The sequence below is a fragment of the Eleginops maclovinus genome, chromosome 23, assembly GCF_036324505.1.
Source record: "Eleginops maclovinus isolate JMC-PN-2008 ecotype Puerto Natales chromosome 23, JC_Emac_rtc_rv5, whole genome shotgun sequence".
In the NCBI taxonomy this organism is placed as follows: Eukaryota; Metazoa; Chordata; class Actinopteri; order Perciformes; family Eleginopidae; genus Eleginops; species Eleginops maclovinus.
The window spans coordinates 14,607,291-14,612,067 of record NC_086371.1 but is presented as its reverse complement, the minus strand read 5'-3'; the positions used below and the strand labels follow the sequence as shown (position 1 = coordinate 14,612,067).

Here is a 4,777-nt window from a genome sequence, read left to right as displayed (position 1 = left end):
CACAGAGGAGGGGGCCACTGGTCCGGCCCTGCTGCAGCCAGAGTAAGAGTGAGAGGAGGGAGGGAATTGTGAGTGGGAGTTGAGAAAAAAGCAATAGAGGGTACTTTTTAGTAGTGAAGGGGGAAAGAGAAAAGACAGAGGGGGAAAACTTCAAATACAGATTGAGTTCTGCTTGTTGTTCTTCAGTAGCAGCTCAGAGGTCCTGGGCTGAAGTGATTTGTTTATGAATGGGTGGCAGGCAACTGGAGGTGAACTGAGACGGTCTCTACTGGCAACAGAAATCTGGACCGCATCTAACCCCTCCATGAAACAACAAACACAATAAAAAGGAAGGAGTGAGTGAGAAGTCCAAGCTGGAAAAAAAGTTTTGGCAAAGCTCATGGTTGCCTGCTTTAGAAACAAACATAGAAGTCTCAGTTTCTCAGGAAAATATCATCACAAGAATCAGGTGTAATACAGGTTAAACACATAGTGTACATTTAACTTTGAGTAACCCATTTAACCCTTAGGCCTACATGTATTTGTTTGTCTTTTTTATTTCATTTCCTTTTCTATTTATCACACATATAAAAATGTTTAACAAAGTCCTCACCCCCTTTCTGAATGTTCATTCAATACCTCTGTTTCATGCATTGGCACTGTCCCTAATTTCTTCCTTGCCCATGAGTGAAGGGCTTGAAATTCATAATGCAACCCCGCAGCTGACGAAGGCTTTTCTCTCTAACAAGGGGTGGGGGGGCAGACAGGGGGGGGGGGGGAACAGGGGCTAAATTGGACAGCTACTATGTTCTCCTCTAATTGTGAGGGTAAATCTAAAAGCCCTGCTAGCAGTAATTAAAGAGCCAGTGAAGCCCTAGTTATTAGTTAGGAGGGGAGCAACACCACGCAGCACTGTTTCACCTCAACATCAGTCTATTTCTAAATATGTAATTAACACCTTCTATATGCGCCACAAATCCACCGACTTTGCCCCATAAATCTACTTTTGTACGTTTAAGTACTTGCAATGTCAATTAAAATGTTGACAAGATAATGATTAAGCAATAATACATGACATTAACAATATGCAATGCACCCAGTGCTTTATCGGCTGAGAAGACACTATCTAAACACCCTACAGCCCTAAAAGGAACACACTGGGTTTAAATAGCTAAAGTTTCATAAAATAAAGTGAAAGACTTCTAAAGTAAGAGTAAAAATGCAGAAATGTCTAACACAGCCTGTAACTGCCATCGAAGTCAGAATAAATAAATAAATAATAGATTAATAAATATTAGGTTAAAAATATAGAGTTCATAAAATACATACATTTCTAGTAATAATAGTTTAATATTAAAAGCATCATTTCATATATTTCATGTATATTGTTTGTTTTGATACGGGAGAAAAGTCTTAATTAAGGGGGGAACCAAAGTTTGCTGCCGCAGTTTGACGGAGTGTTATGATGGTCGTTACTTGTTAGTAACATTCTGGACCAAGCTAGCAGGCAGACACCTCGCGGATTCCTCTGCCTAAGACCAGCGATGTTATAAGGAAGATTTGAATAAAGTGCATAGTGCAATGAAGGACTGAAGGAAGATACCTAATTGTCTCTCAAGGGAAAGCGGCCAATGAGGTACATTTGTGTTTTGTTACTGTTATTTTTGTAAGACTGTAAAGATGTAATGTGACGGATTTCTGTTGAGTCATGTAACTATGGTCGCGTTGTGTCTTTGATGTTTACGTGGGAATAATTTGTTTTTATTTGCTTTTCTGTCTGTATGTTAACAGTTCTCACGGCACACTATCATGCTCTTCGTGTGATTAAAGCCAGTAAACTTTAAGAACGACTTGGTTTCGTAACTTCGACTTGAGAGGGAATTACACAGCCTTTAGTTTTCATCTATGAGTTCAGCATGTTGTTACAAACAAGCGGTGGCTAAAATGAACACAAGGGGGTGTCTATGGGTTTATAACTGACAGCTTGTTTATTTATACAGCTTAACAAAGTGCCAAATCACATGATAAACTGGACTGCGAATCATTCTGCTCCAACAATGCCCAGTCTATTCATCCTATCAGAACATTTAAAGAGTGGTTTCTCTCCCTGCTCATCTGGACTGTTTCCATACATGAAGTAGTGCAACATGCAGAGCGGTGCGAGCACAGCAACAGGGCAAGAACAAGTACCCAATTCCAGAAAAAAGGCCAGCTGATATTAACAATTTAGTGGGTTATTGAAAAAGGAACCAATATAAGCTCACTGGCATGTCACATCAAAAGTAGCTTTGCCTCAACAGTGTAGCGAAGGGGCAGGTAAAGTGCAGGATTGGTGAAAATAGTGCAAAAAAGCTGGTTAAATATCTGCAGGGCTGATGAGGAAAGTGGGAACAGGTGAGCAGGGAAGGTCAGGTGACTGGGACAGGAGAGAAAAGTCAGAGGGCATCTGGTGGACAGGAAGAGGATGGCAGTGAACAGGTTTGAGAAAGTGGGATTGTGGCTGGAAAGAGAGGAAGAACGTGAAACAACCACCCTGAATGCTGGCCTGTGTTTGTGTTTTGCTTGATTTTGGATAAAGCTAAAGGTTATCTCTCTCTCTGACAGCCAGTGGCCCCTGGAGGCCCCTGGGAGAGGGGGAAGGGACATGGAAGCAGGAAACACTGGGGCTGAGGCCTGGGCCTGGAGCTGAACTCAACACACCTCTGATAGATGAAGATGGATGAAGCCATTAAAGAACTGATAGATAATACATTGCACCGATAAAAGTTGTCATAGTAAGAGTCTCAGAAACAGGCTTACCGATTCAGAGCCAAACCTGAAACTCGGGAAACACGGCAGAGTTTTGAACACACAACTAAAACTGCATAATCATCACCATATCAATATTCTAAGATGCCTAAGATTTGTCTAATAAATTCAAATTAAAGAACAAAATGCACAGCAAAGTAGGAGCAACTCAAATCATTGCTGAAACAATTAGTTTCATTAGTCAACAAATTGACAAAACAGCATTTTATCATTTGATAGTAGATTTGATAGATACCTTTTTCTTCTCAAAGGTGATGCTTTGCTACTTGTAACTTTGTCCTATGTAAAATTAAACTGACTTTGTGTATTTTGTGTTATTGTTCATACACGATACATTTTGAGAGATCATTTTACTATTGTTTTCGATTTAGTAGACAAAAAAATAAGAACATTATTAAAAGTTTAAAAGTCCAAAAAGAAAATAATGCACAACAAATGTTGTCCTGGTGACTTTGCGTGTGAGACACACACCATGTAATCCCATCATTCCTGGTTCGAGTCCGGCCTGGGACCTTTGTGCATGTGATTCCTCTCTCTGGATCTCATTTACTGTCAGCTCTCTTCTGAACACTGTCTAATAAAACAGAACTGTGGACTGTCAGGTTTTTAACAATGATCATGTGCTGCTTTTTTCTCACTCTATCGTCTGTGTTTTGTTGTTGTATAGAGTGTGTGGTTGCATTCAGACTAAACAGACTCTGATTCAACTTCAATCACTGACTGCAGTGTTTTCCATGTTTCCTATCTCTACAGGTTCAAGTAAAATATAAAAACATGTTAATTGATTATCAGCAGTAACTTGACGCATTCCTGCACGGTGTCACCATAGTCATTACTTAATAAAGTGTTTATGCTGTCTTTATTGTTGATGAGGGCATTTTTAGCTACTTAATTTAGTTTATCATAAGAAAGAATGCAGATGCTTTTCATGCTGCATCTAAATAAAATAAATAATTTTCCACTTTTTAAGGACTGTCAAAGTAAAGCTGAATCTGACTGGCATGCTGTAGCTGTTTGGCACTTAATAAGTACTGTTTGTAGGCTTTTTGTGGACTGTAAAAGTCCTTAAAGGAAGTTTGACTGTAGAAGATGAAAGCTCTGGGTGTGTCTTGGTACCTACAGCAGCTAACTTTCTAACACATGTGAGCTTTTAGAAATGGTGAAAAGGGGCTACAAGCCTCTTATTAGTTCCCCCTCGATGATCTTGAATGTTGGGATGACCAAAAGGAGACCTGGGGGAACACTGTTTATGCTGTGCAGTTTCAACAAAATCTATACACATGTAATAAACCCTACAGTAACCCCTCATTTAGAAACATATTAAAACATTAATACAGACAAAAAGGTGATGTTTGAATTTGTTGGGTTACAGCTGCAGGCAAGGACTTTAAATTATAGGGATCTTTTTGGAGCTCTAAGGTTTGACAACAATATAATTGTCAGTTTTAGATTCATGTACAAACCAAACGGGCCCGTTTTTACACCAACACATGCTCTAATGCATGCAGTAAGTGCTTAAACCACATTCTTTATTTTTAGCCAAGCTGGTATTACTGGGACACAATGATCTATTGAATTTCCTAATAAGTGTTTGATATTGCACTTTCCATAATGCTCAGGCCTGTAGCACTTTTTCTGTCCATTAACATGCTTCATGCTAACAGCGGGAAGTTGATAATGAGTTTTCTAACCGAGATGCTGACATTAATCTTTGATGGATCTTTTTTAGACTCAGAAGCAGAAGGGCCCACAGACAAGCTCTATGTGCCAAATAAATAGTATGATTTACAGTGTAATAGCCCGAGACCTCAAATGAATGTGGAAGGTGTGCCTATATTATTCATCTTGTACATTTGGAACAGCAGCTTTGAATATGTGCAGAACTTCAGACATGTTAAATTACCTGCCTGTATTTTGCTGCCCTCCCGTGGATGTTTTAAGCAGGAATTCTGTGGACGATAAACCTACACAATTTAACATAATATTGCTT

At 39.3% G+C, this 4,777-nt stretch overlaps 1 long non-coding RNA gene across 1 annotated transcript; it reads left to right on the top strand.

The window, feature by feature from the left end:
* Window positions 1-1,244: 1,244 nt before the first annotated feature.
* LOC134859465 (uncharacterized) lies at window positions 1,245-3,403 on the top strand. Its single transcript, XR_010165102.1, has 2 exons — window positions 1,245-1,615; window positions 2,584-3,403. It is a non-coding gene; the product is annotated as an uncharacterized LOC134859465 (long non-coding RNA).
* Window positions 3,404-4,777: the final 1,374 nt, after the last annotated feature.